Raw genomic sequence first — 21,358 nt, 5'->3', positions numbered from 1 at the left:
ACGCCGTGGCCGCCTTGAGAACAGGTGGCAGGGTGGGGAGAGCGGTGCCTGCTCCTAGGGCAGTAAGTGCTGGGCTCTTCCGTCTGTGCCCAGAGGGCCTGTGGCTGTGTTGGGTGAGAGGCCACTCCCACTACAGAGTACAGCGCGTGGGAGCTGCCAGCCCAGCGGGGGTCTGGGTTATGGGGGGCCAGGGATCCTCTGGGGTCATGGTTAGGATGGCATGCCACACTTCCTCAGGCTCAGATTTCCTGGCCATGAGTCACCACCAGCTTAGCAGCTCTGAATGGCAGGAATGTATCTCCCAGGCCTGGGGGTCGAGTCTGAACCCAGGTGTCAGAGCGTCGGCCCCTCGTGTGGGCTCTGAGGGAGGATGGATCCATTCTCCATGCCCAGCTCCCAGGGTGGCCAGCAGGCCTGGCACCCCTGGCTTGTAGGCACGTCACTCCCCTCTCTGCCTCTTGTCGCACGGCGCTCTGCTTGTGATTCTCTGAATCTTAATTTCCTTCCTACCAGGACACCAGCTATATTGGTGTGACCCCAGTTGGACCTGGTGACACCCACAGAGACCCTCTTCGCTTTCGGGGCCCACCGTAACCTGCGGAGGTGGAGGGAAGCTAGAGATTCAAGAGATGCTCAGGCAGCGAAGCGACAGGGAGTCTGTCCACCTGGTTTCTTCTTTCTCTGCCCAAGTAGTGCTGGAAAGGCTGATTGTGAGGTCTCCAGCAACCCCTGCTCACTGCCCTCTATTGTCATCACATCCAGAAGTGAGCTGGACCCAGGGGAGGGCAGGGGGCCCCTCCTCAAGGGCCCCGACTTGTGGCATCAGGCGCAGAACCCACACAGACCTTGGATGCCCTTGAGTTCACGGTGGGTCCTGTCGGGCCCGCGGCCTGTGTTCACAGGCCAGCTTGGCTGTCGTGCGGAATGTGCTCAGCAGGCCCTGCCAGGGAGCAGACCCCATGCTGTTTGTGTGGCCGAATCACCACGCTCCGTGCGTCAGCAGGGTTACGATGGGAGGGGGGCTTTGTTCACCCTGACCACATCTGGGTGCAGGTTCAGAGGGTTCCAGGGAAATTGCTCAGTACTAAAGTAATCACTGCCCACATGCATCTCGCCGTTTTGACCTATGAACGATCTCTTGCACGTCATCCCACGGGGTGTGAGTACATGGGATGCATAATTTACACTTAGAGGGAGTCAGACAGTGCTTCACCCAGTCTCCCAGGGGAGCCAGGGAGCAGCCTGGATGCTCTCCTTTGTCCCAGACACAGCGTGGTGTTCAGCCTTATACCGTAATCATGCATGAATGTGCTCATTGCTGGAAGTTGCTGTCCAACGAAGCATTGACTGGCCAAGGTAGGAACAGGGACTGAAGGAGGCCAGGCCACTGGAGGAGGAGCTGGTGGGATGGACTCCGAGTTGTGTGCTCCCCACTCTGGGCTTTTGCAAAGCAGATGTGTGCGTTTTAATAGGAGTAGGCCCTGCTGTCCTCTGCAGGAGTGTGAAGAGGGTGTGGAAGGAAGTGGACAACCCCTGTTGGTTAAAAAGGACCCTTGTCCCCTGATACACACTTCCCAGCTTCCATTCTCTGTCATCTGCTCATAGGCACATCTTGTCTCTGAATCTGAAAGAGGCAAGAATGATTTTTTGATGTGTAATGAACTGAAGCCTCAATATTTACCTGGCACATGCTTCATGCCAGGACGTGGATTGGAAAAGATGTCAGATTTCTTGATGCAGTGTATGTCCCTGGAAGATTCTTCTCAGAGTGCCTTCTTACATTCCAAGTTTCCTTTTAGAGAAAGGAGAGGCCTTTGGTATCAGTAATCTACAATTACATGAGTAACATTATGTTTACTAGACTCCTCCATCACCTGTGGTTCAGGGTACATGTGTTAGAGATTCCTGTGTGTTCATTGTGTATGTTATTCCTGTCATTTTATGTTTGTTGTGTAGTGTCTGTTCTGTATGCTGTGTATTTATTGTGTTTTGTGTGTAGTTGTGTGTGTTTGGTGTATTGTACATAGTGATTTGAGTGTGTGTTGTGTTGTGTATGTGTTGAGAGTACACTGTGTGTGGTTTTTAGTGTTAATTTTGTGTCCGGTGTGTGTTGCATGTGTTTTGTTTATGGTTGTGAGTTGTGAGTATGTTGACGTTGTGGGCTGTGTTTTATGTAGTTGGTGTGTTCTGTTGTGCGTGTCTTAGCTTTGTGTGTGTGGTTGTATTTTGGGTTTGGTACTGTGGGTGTCTGACCATTTTTGTGTTTCATTGTGTGTGGTTGTGGGTGTGTGTTGTATGATTCACTCTTTGATGTGTTGGTTGTCGTGTTGTGCATGATATGTGGTCCTTGTGTGGTGGAGGGTCTTATGTGTTTCATTTTGTGTATTAAGGCTTGTGGGTGTAGTATGTGTTGTGTTTGTTGTTATGTGTAGTGCGTGTTGAGTGTTGTTTCTGGGTGGTTGTGTGTGTGTTGGTGGTTTTTTTATGTGTGTGTCGAGTGTATTGTGTGTTGTATTGCATTATTAGCACTGTGCATTGTGTGTTTTTTATTGTGTGTGTTGTCTGGGTTGTGTTGTGTTTGTGTGCCTTGTGTGTGTTCTCAGTGTTGTCTTTTTTTGTGTGATTTGTGTGTGGTTATTTATGTAGTGTGTGTGCATTGTGTGTTTTCTATGGATTGAGTTGTGTGGCTATGCATGCTGCGTGAAGTGAGTGTGTTGTGTTGCAAGTTGTCTGTGTGGTATCTAGGGAGTGTTGTGTGCTGTGTTCTCTGTTGTGTGTGTTATGTGCGTGTTTTGTGTGGTTGTGTGCTTTGTGTGTTGAGGGTGTGTTTGTGTTGGTGTTAGGGTTAAAAAGACAAGTGCGCGAGGGGTTGAGGCTTTGTGTCTGCCATAGGGGTAACAGTAAGGATTATGGATAGAGTTAAGCACAGTTTTATGAGGGGACCACTTTTAATTGGGAAGTCTCTCTTCTAGGTAACTTATGCATGACATGGCCAGGGAGAGAAAATTACAATGTGGAGTTCTCTGAGCCTTAGGTAACTAAACGGGTTGCCTGTGGGTCACAATTACAGTGATCCTATGTGCTGCGTAATGGTTCTATCTTGAATTAGTGTTTGATAAGTCTTTAGATTTAAGGATAACTTCTGTTTTGTTTAGAGCTATGGTAGTGGTTTCTGTGAGGGTTGACAGGTTGAGTCTTTCCTTCAGTTCACATTGAAGATCAAATGAGGATGAGGTTAGGAGGCATTGCATGATACGTAGCATCAATTTATAGCTTTGCAAGGAGTTAGCATTAGGGGAAAGACAGGGTTAGTGACAGGGTTCTGTTTAGATCTATGTCATCAGTGAGGTGTGGGTGTGGATTATAATGTCTGTGGTGAACAGTGATGTTTAGAGTGAGGATGAGAAGTAGTCTTCAGGTCAATCAATCCCATACCCACATTCATAAGTGTAGTGCTGGGCTCAGAGAAATGACCTTTGGCATTCTTCCAATTTTCCCTCTTTTTGTAGGAATATGTCCACAGTACAACACAGGATCAGCACCCACATTCAGCGGGGATGGGAAGAACCTGAATGGCTTTCTCCATCAGCCACATTTGTTATTACCATGTCACAGACAAGAAGCACACAGTACCAAAATTCAACATCCTTTCATGATTAAGACTCTCAACAGAATGCATATAGAGGGCAAGTACCTCGACATAATATAGACCATATATGACAAACCCACAGTCAACATCATACTTAACAGCGAGAAGGTGAGTGCTTTTCCCCTAAGATCGGGAACAAGACAAGGATGCCCACTCTCCCCACTGTTATTCAACATAGTACTGGAGGTCCTAGCCATGGCAACAGACAACACAAAGAAATAAAAGGCATCCAGACTAGTAAGGGAGAAGCCAAACGGTCATTCTTTGCAAATGACATGACATTGTACATAAAAAACCCTAAAGAATCCACTCTGCACCTACTAGATCTAATACTTGAATTCAGCCAATTTGAAGGATACAAAATTAATGCACAGAAATCTGTGGCATTCCTATACACTAACAATGAACTAGCAGAGAGAGAAATCAGGAAAACAATTCCATTCACAGTTGCATCCATAAGAATAAAATACCTAGGAATAAACTTACCAAGGAAGTGAAAGAATTCTACCATTAAAACTACAAGACACTCTTAAGGGAAATTAAAGAAGACACTAATAAATGCAAATTCATCCCATGTTCTTGGGTAGGAAGATTTAATATTGTCAAAATGACCATCCTGACTAAAGTAATCAACAGACCCAATGCAGTCCCTATCAAAATCCAAACAGCATTTTTCAATAAACTGGAACAAATTGTTCTCAAATTCTTATGGAACCACAAAAGACTCCGAATAGCCAAAGCAATCCTGAGAAGGAATAATAAAGCAGGGAGCATCCCACTTCCAAACTTCAAGCTCTCCTGAAAAGCCACAGTAATTAAGACAGCTTGGTACTGGCACAATAACAGACCCAAAGACCAGTGGGACAGAATAGGGAGTCCAGATATTAACCCAAGCATAGATGGTCAATCAATGCACAATAAAGGAGCCATGGATATACATAGGGGGAAATGACAGTCCCTTCAACAGCTGGTGTTGGGAAAACCAGACAGCTACATGTAAGAGAATGAAACTGGATTACTGCCTAACTCCACACACAAAAGTACACTCGAAATGTATCAAAGACCTGAATGTGAGTCATGAAAGCATAAAAGTCATAGAAGAAAACATAGGCAAAACTCTCTTGGACATAAGCATGAGCAACTTCCTCATGAACATATCTCCCAGGGCAAGGGAAACAAAAGCAAAAATGAACAAGTGTGACTATGCAAAACTAAAGAGCTTGTGTACAGCAAAGGACACCATCAGTGGAGCAAAAAGTCATCCCACTGTATGGGAGAATATATTCATAAATGATATATCTGATAAGGGATTGACATCCAAAATATATAAAAAGCTTACACACATCAGTAAACAAAAAGCAAATAATCCAATTAATAAATGGGCAGAGGATCTGAACAGTCACTTTTCCAAAGAAGAAATTCAAATGGCCAACAGGCACATGAAAAGATGCTCTACATCACTAGTCATCAGAGAAATGAAAATTAAAACCACAATGAGATATCACCTCACACCAGTAAAGATCACCACCATCTAAAAGACAAACAACAAAAAATGTTGGTGAGGATGTGGAGAAAGGGGAACCCTCCTACATTGCTAGTGGGAATGTAAATTAGTTCAACCACTGTGGAAAGCAGTATGGAGGTTCCTCAAAAAATTCAAAATAGAAATACCATTTGACCCAGGAATTCCACTCCTAGGAATTTACCTTAAGAATGCAGTACTCCTGTTTGAAAAAGACAGATGCACCCCTATGTTTATTACAGCACTATTTACAGTAGCCAAGAAATGGAAGCAACCTAAGTGTCCAACAGTAGATGAATGGGTAAAGAAGATGGGGTACATACACACAATGGAATACTATTCAGCCATAAGAAGAAAACAAATCCTACCATTTGCAACAACATGGATGTTGCTAGAGGGTATTATGCTCAGTGAAATAAGCCAGATGGAAAAAGACAAGTATCAAATAATTTGACTGATCTGTGGAGAAGGAGAACCAAGAAAAAACTGAAGGAGCAAAACAGAAGCAGATTCACAGAACTCAAGAATGGACTAACAGTTACCAAAGGGAAAGGGACCAGGGAGGATGGGTGGGAAGGGAGGGATAAGGGGGTGGGGGAAAGAAAGGGGGCATTACAATTAGCATGCATAGTGTGGGGGTTACAGGGGGTGCTGTGCAGCATGGAGAGAATGGGTGGTTTTTCTGCGGCATCTTGCTGCACTGTTGGGCGGGGGCTGTGCTGGGGTATGTTGGGGGAGCTTGGTGTGGGGCATCTAGTGGGCATAATGTTCCTCGTGTAATTGTGGATTAATGACACCAAAGTAAAAAAAAGAAAAAAGAAAAAAACAACATAGGAGTAAAGCCCCTTGACATAGATCTTAGAAATGATTTTTTGAGTATGACATCTAAAGCCCAAGTAACAAAATAAAATATAAACTAAAAGGACTACTTATTTACTCCCATTAGTCAAACTTGTTTAGCCAAACTAAAAAGCTTCTGCACAGCAAGAGAAATCTTCAACAAAGTTAAAGTCAACCTATAAAATGAGAAAAAAATTTCAAACCATGTATTTCAGAAGGGGTTAATATACAAAATATATAAAGAATCCATACTACTAAATAGCAAATAGTAAACACAAGAAAATAACAACCCAATGAAATAATGGGCAAAGGACCTGAAGAGACATTTCTCCAAAGAAGATACACAAAAAGCCAACAAGTACATGAAAACTTGCTCAACATCACTAGTCATTAGGGAAACACAAAATTAAAAACACAATGAGACATCACCTCACACCTGTTGGAATGGCCATCACCAAATAGATGAGACATTAACAAATGCTGATGTGAATGGGGAAAAAAAGGAACCCTCGTGCACTCTTAGTAAAATTGTAAACTGGTATATCCACTATGGATAGCAGTATGGGGAATACTCAAAAAGTTAAAAATAGAACTACCATAGGATCTAGCAATTCCACTTTGGGGAGTATATATAAAGAAAATGAAAACACTGAATCAAAAATAAATCTACATCCCCATTTTCATATTAGCATTATTTTATTATATTTTTATTTTTTAATTAAGGTATCATTGATGCACAAGCTTACAAAGCTTTCACATGAGCAACATTGTGCTTTCAACATTCACCCAGGTGAATGGGTTCCCCCTGGCCCCACTGCAGTCACTGTCCATCGGCATGGTGGGGTGCTGTGGATTCATTGCTTGTCTTCTCTGTGCTGTGCTGCCTTCCCTGTGACCTACCTATATTGTGCTCATAGAAGCATTATTTTAGAAAGCCAAGACATCGAAACAACCTAAGTGTCATCAAAGGATGAATGAGTAAAGAAGTTGTGGTATATATACTCAATGGAGTATTATTCAGCCATTAAAAATGAGGATATCCTAACATTTGTGACAATAAGGACAGACCCTGATGGCATTATGACAAGTGAAGTAAGTCTGAGAAAGACAAATACCGTATGATCTCACTTACATGTGGAATCTAAATAAAAACTAAGAGAAAGCTCAGAAATAAAGAACAGACTTATGGTTACCAAAGGCAGAGGACACAGGGTAGGGGAGCTGGGGGAATGCACAAACTGCCAGTTGTAAGCCATTTCTTGGGGTGGAATGTACAACATGATGACTGTAGCTAATACGGATGTATGATGCACAGGAAAGTTATTAAAAGAGGAAATTCTGAGAGTTTCATCACACGGAGAAAATGTTTTCCTCTTTTTTTTCTTTATTTTCGTTTTATTGTTTGTAGATGAGAAGATGGATGTGAGCTGAACCTACTGTAATCATTTCACAGTATATGGAAATCAAACCATTATGCTGGATGCCTTGAACTTACACAGAGATATATGTCATATATTTCTCAATAAAACTGGGGAAAAAGAGAAAAAATGGGCAGAGGATCTGAGCAGACACTTCTCCAAAGAAGAAATTCAGATGGCCAACAGGCACATGAAAAGATACTCCACATCACTAATGGTCAGATAAATGCAAATTAAAACCACAATGATATATCACCTCACACCAGTCAGGATGGCCAACATCTGAAAGATTCATAACAAATGTTGGTGAGGATGAGGAGTATGGGGTATCCTCCCACACTGCTGAGAGGAATGCAAATCAGGGCAACCACTGTGGAAAGCAGTAAGGACGTTCCTCAAAACACTCAAAATAGAAATACCATTTGACCCATGAATTCCACCGCTAGGAATTTACCCCAAGAATGCAGGAACCTAGTTTGAGAAAGACATATGCACCCCTATGTTTATCACAGAACTATTTAGAGTAGAAAAGAAATGGAAGCAACCTAACTGTCCATCATTAGACTAATGGATAAAGAAGATGTGGCACATATATACAATGGTATATTATTCAGCCATAAGAAGAAAACAACTCCTACCATTTGCAACAACATGGGTGGAGCTAGACGGTATTCAGCTCAGTGAGATAAGCCAGGCAGAGAAATAAAAGTATCAAATGATTTCACTCACCTGTGGAGTATTAGAACAAAGAAAACTTTTTTGAAGGAACAAGACAGCAGCAGCCTCGCCAAACCCAAGAATGGACTAACGATTACTAAAGGAAAAGTGACTATGGAGGATGGGTGGGAAGGGTGGGATAAGGGTGAAAATGGGGCATTATGGGTACCACACATAATGTGGGTGGGGGGTGGGCCACGGGGAATGCAGTATGACAGAGAGAAGACCAGTAGTAGTGATTCCACAGCATATTACTGGGCTGATGGAGAGTTACTCTTATGGGGTATGTGGTGGGGACTTGAAAATGGGGAGAGTCTAGTAACCATAATGTTGCTCATGTAACACTTTAGTACTAACACAAAAATTAAAAGATACACACAGTACCTTGGATCTGGTTTTCATTTTCCCTGAGGCTGTCAAAGTGGTCAGCACCCACCTCACCGAAATCACACCCCTGGCTAGAGCACCAGGCTCGGACGTGGGAACCTGCTCCTCTCACCACACACATTCTGTCTCTAGGAAAGAGGCACCACTGTGACATCATGATATCTCCAGGAAACAGTGCTGCTCTTGCAAAGTCTAACCCCTGAGGTCGTGCACTGCCCAGCGGTGGGAAGCTGCACCATCTTAGTAAACATTAGTGGTTCTCTCCTATATACATATATCAAATAATTTCATTCATCTGTGGAATACAAGAACAAAGAAAAAACTGATGGAGCAAAACAGCAGCAGCCTCACAGAACCCAAGAAAGGACTAACAGTTACCAAAGGGAATGGGAGTGGGGTGGATGGGTGGGAATGGAGTGATAAGGGGGGTAGAAAGAAAGGGGGCATTATGATTGGAAAGTATAATGTGCAGGGGGAACGGGGTGGGTGGCACAACAGAGAGAAGAGAAGTAATGATTCCACAGGATCTTACCAAGCTGATGGACAGTGACTACAATGGGGTATGTGGGGGGAACTTGGTGATAGAGGGAGTCTAGTAAACATGATGTGCCTCATGTAATTGTAGATTAATGATACCAAAATAAGTAGATAAATAAATATATCAGTAAATAAAAGGAATACAGCAACCCAGTTTAAAAGAGACGTATGCACCTCTATGTTTACTACAGCACTATTTACAATAGCCAAGAAATGGAAACAACATGAGTCCATCAGTAGATGAATGGAAAACGAAGATGCCCAGCTCACCAAAAACACAGCCCCAGCTAGGGCACCAGCCTCTGAAGTGGGAACTGTCTCCTCTCACCATGCACATTGTGTCTCTAGGAAAGGGGCAACACTGTGATGTCATGGAGTCTCCAGGCAACAGTGCTACCCTTGCAATGTCCACCCCCAGAGGGCAGGCACTGCCCAGCTGAGGGAAGCTGCACCATCTTTGCAAACATTATGCATTATGGCCCGTATATCTATATACACATATGTACATATGGAGAGCACTGCTATGGCACTTCCAAATGTGTGAGTCCCCAGGACATGCTCCAACCACACTTCCTGCATTCCACCCTGTCTCACAGACATCTATTACCCTGGGTCCTGCAGAGGGATCAGAATGATATGGAAAGTGTTGGCTTCCAGGGCTCTGACGGACACCAGGTTAATGTTTTGGATTTGCTCGGGATGTTATGTTCGGGTTCATGTGTGAGGCTCACGTTTCAGGGTCAGACCTGAGGTTGGGTTCATTTGAAGTGGTAATTAGGTTTTGGGATTCCCTCCAGGGCTTTGTGATGCAGAAGCAGATAGCAGGCTCAGAATAAATGTGCTTGGGTTATGGTGATAGTGGGAAGGGAAAGGTAAAGGTTAATATTCATTTAGTTCTTACAGCTAGTCTCAGGGTTAGGCCTATGGTTCAGGGTACATGTGTTATAGATTTCATGTGTGTGTGTTGTGTGTTCATTGTGTGTGTTATTCCTGTCATTTTATATTTGTTGTGTTGTGTCTGTTGTGTGTGCTGTGTATTTATTGTGTTGTGTGTGTAGTTGTGTGTGCTTGGTGTATTGTGCATAGTGTTTTGAGTGTGTGTTGTGTTGTGTATGTGTTGAGAGTACACTGTGTGTGGTTTTTAGTGTTAATTTTGTGTCCGGTGTGTGTTGCATGTGTTTTGTTTATGGTTGTGAGTTGTGAGTATGTTGACGTTGTGGGCTGTGTTTTATGCAGTTGGTGTGTTCTGTTGTGTGTGTGGTTGTGTTTTGGGTTTGGTACTGTGGGTGTCTGGCCATTTTTGTGTTTCATTGTGTGTGGTTGTGGGTGTGTGTTGTTTGATGTGTTGGTTGTCATGTTGTGCATGCTATGTGGTCCTTGTGTGGTGGAGGATCTTATGTGTTTTGTTTTGTGTATTAAGGCTTGTGGGTGTAGTGTGTGTTGTGTTTGTTTTATGTGTAGTGCATGTTGAGTATTGTTTCTGGGTGGTTGTGTATGTGTTGGTGGTTTTTTTATGTGTGTGTCGAGCGTATTGTGTGTTGTGTTGCATTATTAGCTCTGTTCATTGTGTTTTGTATTGTGTGTGTTGTCTGGGTGGTGTTGTGTTTGTGTGCCTTGTGTGTGTTCTCGGTGTTGTATGTTTTTGTGTGTGGTTATTTATGTTGTGTGTGTGCATTGTGTGTTTTCTATGGATTGTGTTGCATGCCTATGCATGTTGTGTGAGGTGAGTGTGTTGAGTTGCAAGTTGTCTGTGTGGTATGTAGGGAGTGTTGTGTGCTGTGTTGTGTGTGCTGTGTTTACTGTGTGTTGTGTGTGTGAGCATTATGTGCATGTTGTGTGTGGTTGTGGTTGTGTTCTTTGTATGTTGAGGGTGTGTTTGTGTTGGTGTTAGGGTTAAAAAGACATGTGTGAGGGGCTGAGGCTTTGTGTCTGCCATAGGGGTAACAGTAAGGATTATGGATAGAGTTAAGCACAGTTTTATGAGGGGACCACTTTTAATTGGGATGTCTCTTCTAGGTAACTTATGCATGACATGGCCAGGGAGAGAAAATTACAATGTGGAGTTCTCTGAGCCTTAGGTAACTAAACGGGTTGCCTGTGGGTCACAATTATGGTGATCCTATGTGCTGAGTTATGGTTCTATCTTGAGTTAGTGCTTGATAAGTCTTTAGATTTATGGTGGACTTCTGTTTTGGTAAGAGCTATGGTAGTGTGTTATGTGAGGGTTGACGGGTTGAGTTTTTCCTTCAGTTAACATTGAGGATAAAATGAGGGGCCGCCATGAAGGCACCATAGCAAAATGACCCCAGGGTCACTGTGGCACACTGCCTGACGTGGGAAGCCAGGGAAGCTCTGTGGACTGACTGGGAGAGTGCGGCAGCTTGCAGGGAAGATTGGGACACCTGCTGGGAGCTCACGCTCCTGCAACCCTCTCCAATGCTTTATTTTTCCCTGGATCTCATCGTTATCTAGTCTGGAATACATGGGATTTATTTTCAGTATGATTAATCAACAATTATATGAGCAGTATTATGGTTAGTAGACTTCCCGTATCTTCAAGTCCAAGCCATACATACCCCATTACAGTCACTGTCCATCAGCATTGTAAGATGCTATAGAATCACTAATTGACATCTTGGTACAATACTGACTTACCCGTGGGACCCCCAAACATTATGTGAGCTCATCGTAATGCCCCCTTTCCACCCGTCTCCCTCTCTTCCCAACCAGACTGCCTAGTCCCTTACCCTTTGGTTAACTGGTTATTCGGGGAGTCTAGAAAATGTAATATTACCCATGCAATTGTAGATTAATGATAAATAAATTAATAAATAAATAATAAATAAATAAATAAATGCAACAGTCCACTTTAAAAAATACATGTGCACCCCTTTGTTTCTCACAGCACTGTTCACAGTAGCCAAGCTAATTGTCCATTGGTAGATGAACAGTGGCATATTATTGAACCATATGAAGAAAACAAATCGTACCATTTGCAACAACATGGAGGGAGGTAGAGGGCATTATACTCAGTAAAATAAGCCAGGAGGAGAAAGACAAGTATCAAATGATTTCACTCACCTGTGCAGAAGGATAACCAAGAGAAATCTGAAGAAGCAAAACAGAACTAGATTCACAGAAACCAACAATGGACTAACAGTGACCAAAGAGAAAGGAATTGAGGTGGACAGGTGGGAATGGAGGAATAAATGGGGGGAGAACGTGTGCATTATGATTAGCATGTATAATGTGGAAGGGATGCACAGGAAGGGCTGTGCAACACAGAGAAGACAAGTAGGGATTCTACAGTATCTTACTATGCTCATGGACAGTGACTGCAATGGGGTATCTCGGGCATCTTCGTGATAGGGAGAGTATAGTGAACAATCTTACTTATGTAGTTGTAGACTAATGATAAATCAATAATAAAAAAATATGTAAATAAATAATAGAATGCAACAGCCCAGTTTATAAAAGACATGAGCATCCCTATGTTTACCACAGCACTATTCACAACAGCCAAGTTAAGTGTACATCAGAAGATGAAAAGTGCAATATTATTCAGCCATACAAAAAAATACTACCATTTACAACAACATGAATGGAGCTAGAGGGTATTATGCTCAGTGAAATAATCCAGGTGGAGAAAGACAAGTATTAAATGATTTCACTAACCTCTGGAGAAGGAGAACCAAGAGAAACTGAATGAGCAAAACAGCACTAGATTCACAGAACCCAAGAATGGACTAACAGTTACTAAACAGAAAGGGACTGGTGTGGATAGATGGGAATGGAGGGATAAGGGGAGAGGGAAAGTAAGCGCACATTATGTTTAGCATGTATAATGTGGGAATAGGGTCACAGGGAGGGCTGTACAACAGAGAGAAGACAAGTAGGGATTCTTCAGTATCTTACTATGCTCATGAACAGTGACTGCAATGGGGCATCTGGGGGCATCTTCGTTATAGGTGTAGTCTAGTAAACATAATGTTACTCATCTAATTGTATATTAATGACAGAAAGATAGATAGGTAGATAGATACATAAACAGATAATAAATGAATGAGTGAATGAATGAATGAATACATACATAAATACATACATACATAAAGAAAGAAAGAATGCAGAAGCCCAGTTTAAAACAGACACGTGCACCCATATGTTTATCACAGCACTATTCACAGTAACCTATTTATATGAGCAACATTGTGGTTACTTGACTGCCCAGATCATCAAGTCTCCCCCACATACCCCATTACAGTCACTGTCCATCAGCATAGGAAGATGCTATAGAATCACTACTTGACTTCTCTGTGCTATACTGACTTTCCTGTGGGACCTCCTCCCCATATTATGTGAATTAATCATAATGCCCCCTTTTCAGCCTTCTTCCTCCCATCCGACTCAGCCTTCATAGTCCCTTACCCTTTTGTAAATTGCTGATGGGGAGTCTAGTAAACATAATATTACCCATGTAATAGTAGATTAATGATAAATACATACATAAATAAATAGTAAAATAAACAATAAATAATTAAATAATAGAATGCAGCAGCCCAGTTTATAAAAGACATGTGCACCCCTATATCTATCACAGCACAATTCACAGTAGCCAAGCTAAGTGTCCATTGATAGATGAACAGTGGAATATTATTCAGCCATATGAAGAGAACACACCCTAACATTTGCAACAACATGAATGGAGCTAGAGGGCATTATACTCAGTGAAATAAGTCTGGAGGAGAAAGAGAAATATTAAATGATTTCACTCGCCTGTTCAGAAGGAGAACCAAGAGAAATCTAAAGAAGGAAAACAGCTCCAGATTCACAGATCCCAAGAATCGACTAACAGTTACCAAACAGAAAGGGAATGGAGGAATAAGTGGGGGAGGGATGAATGTGTGCATTACAATTAGCATGTATAATGTGGAACGGGGGCACGAGGAGGCTGTACAACACAGAGAAGAAAAGTAGGGATTCTACAGTATCTTACTATTCTCGTGGACTGTGACTACAATGGGTTATCTGGGGGCATCTTGTTGATGGGGAGAGTTTAGTAAACTACATGTTACTCATGTAGTTGTAGACTAATGATAAATAAATAAATAACAAGTAAATAAGTAAGTACCTGAATAACTACATACATGCATGCATGCATGCATACATACATACAGAAATAAATAAATATTAGAATACAGAAGCCCTGTTTTAAAAAGACATGTGCACCCCTATGTTTTTCACAGCACTATTCACAATAGCCAAGGGAAGTGTCCATCAGAAGATGAACAGTGGAATATTATTCAGCCATATGAAGAAAACAAATCCTACCATTGACAACAACATGGACGGAGCTAGAGGGTATTATGCTCAGTGAAATAAGCCACGCAGAGAAAGAAAAGAGTCAAATGATTTCACTCACCTGTGGAGTATCAGAAAAAAAGAAAAAGAGTGAAGGAACAAGACAGTAGCAGCCTCACTGAACACAAGAATGGATTCACGGTTACGAAAGGGAATGTGACTGAGGAGGATGGGTTGGAAAGGATTCACGGTTACGAAAGGGAATGTGACTGAGGAGGATGGGTTGGAAAGGAGGGAAGAGAGGGAAAATGGGGCATTATGAGTAGCACACATAATGTGGGCAGGCAGTGGGCATGGGGAAGGCAGTATAACACAGCGAAGATCAGTAGCACTTCTACAGCATATTCCTGGGCTGATGGACATGGACTCTTATGGGCTATGTGGTGTGGACTTGATAATGGGGGTAGTCTAGTAACCATAATGTTGCTCATGTAACTGTTTAGTACTGACACCAAAATAAAAAGAAACACATAGTACCTTGGTTCTGGATTCCATTTTCTCTGATGCTGTCAAGTTGGTCGGCATCCACCTCACCAGAATCACAGCTGCTCCACTAAGCATACACATTCTGTCTCTAGGAAAGAGGCACCACTGTGACATAATGGAATCTCCAGGCAACAGTGCTGTTCTTGCAAACTCCACCCCCAGATGGCAGATACTGCCCAGACGTGGGGAGCTGTATCAACTTAGCAAACATTATTGGTTCTTGCCTACATATATGTGTATATATAATGATTTCACTCATCATTGGAGTATTAGAAAAAAGAAAAAACTGAAGGGGAATACAGCAGCAGTCTAACAAAACCCAAGAATGGACTAAAAGTTACCAAAGGGAAAGAAACTAGGGTGGATGGGTGGGAATGGGGGGAACAGGGCAGGGGGAACAAAGAGCACATTTGAATTAGCATATATAATGTGGGAGTGGGGCACGGAGAGGGCTGTACAACACAAAGAAGACAATAAATGATTCTACAGTATCTTACTACTCTGATGGACAGTGATGGCAATGGGGTATCTGGGGGGAATTTGGTGATGGGGGTCCTCGAGTAAACATAATGTTATTTAATTGCAGACTTATTATAAATAAACAGACAGATAGATGATAGGTAGATATAGGTGATAAATAGAGAGGTGATTAGACATATAGAAAGATAGATGATAGATGATAGATAGATCGATAGACAGATACATACATACATACATACATACATACATACATACATACATAAGATAGAATGCAGTGGCACATTTTATAAAAGACATGCACCCCTATGTTTATCACAGCACTATTCACAATAGCCAATCAAAGTGTCCATCAGTAGATGCATTAATAAAGAAGATGTGGTAAATATATACAATGGAATATTATTCAGCCATAAGAAGAAAACAAATCCTACCATTTGCAAACAACATGGATGGAGGTAGATGGTATCATGGTCAGTGAAATAAACTGGGCAGAGAAAGACAAGTACAAAATGATTTCACTCATATGTGGAGTATACGAACAAAGAAAAACTGAAGAAACCAAACAGCAGCAGTATCACAGAAACCAAGAGTAGACTAACAGTTACCAAAGGGAAAGGGACTAGGGAGAATGGGTGGGGAAAAGGGACAGATAAGGAAGGGGAAAAGAAAGGGGGCATTATGATTATCATGTATAGGGTGGAGGGGGCATGGAGAGGGATGTGCAACACAATGAAGACAGGTAGTGATTCTACAGCATCTTACTATGCTCATGGACAGTGACTGCAATGGGGTATCTGGGGGAATCTTGCTGATGGGGGGAGTCTAGTAAACCTAATGTTACTCATGTAGTTGTAGACTAATGATCAGTAAATAAATAAGTAAACACATACTTATATACATATGTAAATAAATAAATAATAGAATGCAGCAGCCCAGTTTATAAAAGACATGTGCACCCCTATGTTTATCACAGCACTATTCACAATAGCCAAGCTAAGTGTCCATCAGAAACGAACAGTGCAATATTATTAGGTCAAACAAACAAAAAAATCCTACCATTTTCAACAACATGGATGGAGCTAGAGGGTATTATGCTCAGTGAAATAAGCCAGGCGGAGAAAGAAAAGTATCAAATGATTTCACTAACCTCTGGAGAAGGAGAACCAAGAGAAACTGAATGAGCAAAACAGCACCAGATTCACAGAACCCAAGAATGGACTAACAGTTACCAAAGGGAAAGGCTTTGGGTGGATAGCTGGGAATGGAGGGATAAGGGGAGAGGGAAAGAAAGCATGCATTATGATTAGCATGGATAATGTTGGAAGGGGGTCATAGGGAGGGCTGTACAACACAGAGAAGACAAGTAGGGATTCTACAGTATTTTACTCTGCTCATGGACAGTGACTGCAATGGGGTATCTGTGGTCATCTTTGTGATGGAGGGAGTCTAGCAAACATAATGTTACTCATCTAATTGTATATTAATGACAGAAAGACAAATAGATAGGTAGATAGATATATAGACAAATGAATGTATGAATGACTTAATACATACATATGTACATACATAAGGAAAGAAAGAAAGAAAGAATGCAGCAGCCCAGTTTAAAGAAGACATGTGCACACCTATGTTTATCACAGCACTATTGACAATAACCAATCTACAATTATATGAGCAACATTATGGTTACTAGACTGCCCAGATCAAGTCCCACCCACATACCCCATTACAGTCACTGTCCATCAGCGCTATAGAATCACTATTTGACTTCTCTGTACAATACTGACTTCCCCGTGGGACATTCTCCACACATTATGTCAGCTAATTGTAATGCCTCCTTTCCATCCTTCCCCTCCCTTCCCAACCAGCCTTCCTAGTCACTTACCCTTTGGTAAATTGATGATGGGGGGAGTCTAGTAAACATAATGTTACCCATGTAATTGTAGATTAATGATAAATAAATTAATACATAAATATATAGATGATAAACAAATAAATAAATAATAGGATGCTGCAGCCCAGTTTATAAAAGACATGTACACCCCTATGTTTATCCCAGCGCTATTCACAATAGCCAAGCTAAGTGTCCATCAGAAGATGAACAGTGCAATATAATTCAGCCAAACGTAAAAAACAAATCCTACCATTTACAACAACATGGATGGAGCTAGAGGGTAATATGCACAGTGAAATAAGACAGGCGGAGAAAGACAAGTATCAAATGATTTCACTAACCTCTGGAGAAGGAGAACCAAGAGAAACTGAATGAGCAAAACAGCACCAGATTCACAGAACCCAAGAATGGACTAACAGTTACCAACGGGAAAGGCTTTGGGTGGATAGCTGGGAATGGAGGTATAATAGGAGAGGGAAAGAAAGCGTGCATTATGATTAGCATGTATAATGTGGGAGGGGGGTCACAGGGAGGGCTGTACAGCACAGAGAAGACAAGTAGTGATTCTATAGCATCTTACTACACTGATGGACAGTGACTGTAAGGAGGTTTGTGGGTGGGACTTGGTGATGGTAGGAGTCTAGTAAACATAATATTCCTCATGCAATTGTAGATTATGGATACCAAGTTAAAAAAATAAATTATATTAAAAAAATGGAAACAGACCCATAAACCTGGATGACAAACTCATGGTTTTCATAGTAGAAGGGGGATGGGAGGATGGGAGAAATAGGTGAAGGGGATAAAGAGGTGCAAGCTTTCAGTTAAAATTAAGTCAAAGAGATGAAAGTGCAGCATAGGTAATATTGTTAACAATAGTGTAATACCTTTCTATGGTAACAGAAAGTAACTTACTGTGGCAAGCATTTCATAATGTGTATAATTGTTGAATCACTATGTTGTACACTTAAAACTAGTATGATATTGTATATCAACTACACTTCAATAAAAATATTATCTAAACCCTTAGAGTTTTTAAAGCAGCTCCTTTGCTTGTATATCCCTGACCACCGTCACCCCTCGTTCTGCCTCCCTCCTCACCACCTGCCTCCAACCAGTGGCGTACTGGAGCCTGCTTGTAGGGGCTTTGAGAGCTAATGGTACAGGTCTCATCCCAACTCCACATTCAGTGATGCTCAACTGGTGGTTTAAGAACTGGCCATGGTGGAAGTATTTACAACACAGAAATTTGTTAAGTACCACAAAGCAGGGTCCACAAGCTCCCTGGGATAATTGCTAAACATTTATCACCATGGACCACTACATCACACACACACAAAGTATTCAAATCATGTCAAATTTCTTCCAAGAGCTTTGGAAATTAAAAATGCTATCCAGTCATACAAAACAATATCAACCACAGAAAACCTAGTAGGAACAAGTTTCAACTCACCCAGTCTTTTCATATTCACAACAGCCTGCCATTTGTAAAATTCATGATTTTGCAAATTGCCCCATCCTCCTAAATTTAAGTTAATGGCAATATTTTATTTGAGGTAAACTGTCACCAATATTTCTCAGAAACTTTTGCAATAGCCTTAGAGATACAATAGCACATTGCAGAAAGAAATAGCTGAAAATTCACTATCTGGGATAGGATTTAGGAACTCAAATTTGTACTATAATCTCCATCTGTTTTATATAGCTTCATGGATATAAAGCTTTGTCAGAAAACCAGATGGTAAATTCACTGGAGTCAAGAATAGTGTCTTCTTCCTAGAAATTCTTCACAGTGCCTAACACAGTGGTAGTGAAGTTAATGCCTTGCTATTTAGTATCTGCTTAATGTAATTTTTTTCATTGTAGCTTTTCAATGTAAGCTTTTCATTGTAGCTGTATCAATTTGCATTACAATGTTTCCTCCCCTTTTTCCTTTTCCACTGCATCTGCCTAATCAGTTACACTACACTTTATCAGGGCTATTCCCTAACCCATGCAGTCACACAAACAAACTCTACCACTATTCACAATAGCCAAAATATAGAAACAACCAAAACGTCAACAAATCAATGGATAAAGAAAAGGTGGTATATACATAAAATGGAACATTATTCAACCTAAAAAATTCAAGAATCCTACCATTCGTGACAACATGGCTGAAACTTGGGGACATTACACTAAGTGAAATAAGCCAGTTGCAGAAGAACAAATACTGTATGACTCCATTTGTATGAGGAATCTAAGACAGTCAAACTCATAGAAGCAGAGAATAGAATGGTGGTTTTCAAGGGCTATGGGAAGGGAAGTGGGGGTGTGATTGGACAATGAGTATGTTTCATTTACATAAGGTGATTAAGTTCTAGAAACCTGCTATACAACACAGTGCCTATAGTTAACAACACAATATTGTGTACTGACAATTTTGTTAAGAGGGTAGATCTCACATTAAGTATTCCTATCACAACAAAAATGATGGGGATATAAGGAAACTTTTGGAGGCAATGGATCTGTTTTATTACCTTGATTGTAGTGATAGTATCATGGGCGTATGCATAGGTCCAAACTCATCAACTGTATACATTAAACATGTGCAGTTTTTTCATATGTCAATTATACCTCAATAAAGCTGTCTTTTAAAAGAAACCCTACCACAAAAATTGAGATGAATATTATACTGTATTTCAGGAGCAGAGTACATTCATTTGACAAATATTTAAGCACTAACATGAGGAAGGGCATTGATCTAAACACTGTAATAAGATGCATACAAAGATGATTTAGACACAAACCTGGTCATGAAAGAGATTCCAGGCAAACAGAGTAGATAAGATACATGTATAAGAAACTCTGATACAAACAGTAAAATAATCCAGATAAACTGCTTTGGGAGTTTAAGGAGGGAGAGAGAGTTTTGGGACATGTTGGTTAGAAGCAGATGTAGAAGAACAAATAATCAAAGCAGCAAAGCACAAGAACACATATGCCGGGAAGAGCAGTTTGTTAGGAGTAAAGAATGTGGGAAGAGGAATCACTTTTGTCAAGATTAACCACCCACCCACCAGTACTTTCACTTCCAGAAGGTAGTTATGTAGACACATATCAATTCATGTGCATCTCTAGTCAATTTCTTTTTTGCCATCTGTAACACATGGCACGTGTGATGGTTTCAGAACACAAAGTGGGTCCTGGGGAAGGGAAGGCACATGCTAAGTTTGGAAGGTAAAGGTCATATTATAAAGGATATCAACATTTTGCTAAGAAGTTTGAGCTTCCCATTGTAGAGCAGGCCAAAGGTAACTGACCAACCACCATTATGTATGTATTTGACAGAGCATGAGAGCAGAGGGGTGTGCTGTCTAATGCAGACCGTGTTGTCATAATTCAAATCTATCTGACATTTGACAACTGTCTAGGCAAAGCTAAGTTGAAATGAAATGCTTCCTGGTTTCTCATACAAGATTTTTTCTCCCAGTTTTCATTTCTTTCTCACTTTTCCCATTCATTTCCTGCCACTCAATGGCATTATTCAACTGTTGAGCATGCCCACAGTAACACCAAGTTTAGAGACAGTCTTTTCCAATGGCAGACCCTTCCATGACACAGTGAGGTAGGAGGGAAGCATGAAACCATTCTGTATTTGGCTTTACCATTCCCTCCTACTTCACTGCATAAGTGACTCCGGGTAGGACCAGCAAAATGACTGCTCAGCCCAAATCACTGACCAACAGAACTGTGAGCAACTGAAATGACTACAGCTTTAAGCCACTAAATTTCGGGATGGTTGGTTACAAAGCCAAGCTGAGACACACATACCTACAAATGGACAACACTGCTCCTCTAGGCTCCGCAGATGTGAAATGACAAAAAGTTCACAGCATGCAAATGCTGGTTGCTCCATATGTGAAAGAACAGCATTCACTCTCAGGAGCAGTATCACAAACAGCCCCCCAACTAATTCAGAACACATTCTCCCTATTTGAAAACCTTCAATAAACTACTAATACTGCCTGGTACTAACCAGGTGGTAGATTTTTTCCCCTTGAGAGAGATCAAAAGTTATTTTCAAAGAC

General features: G+C 41.4%; 1 pseudogene; it reads left to right on the top strand.

Moving 5' to 3' along the window:
- Positions 1-370: 370 nt before the first annotated feature.
- The window catches only part of LOC118923866 (tyrosine-protein kinase Fer-like), a 75,707-nt pseudogene continuing 54,719 nt past the window's right edge, over positions 371-21,358 (top strand).

This window comes from Manis pentadactyla, chromosome 2 (assembly GCF_030020395.1).
Source record: "Manis pentadactyla isolate mManPen7 chromosome 2, mManPen7.hap1, whole genome shotgun sequence".
Classification (NCBI taxonomy): domain Eukaryota; kingdom Metazoa; phylum Chordata; class Mammalia; order Pholidota; family Manidae; genus Manis; species Manis pentadactyla.
Note: the sequence above shows the minus strand (reverse complement) of the source record. Positions and strands in the feature narration are given on the sequence as shown.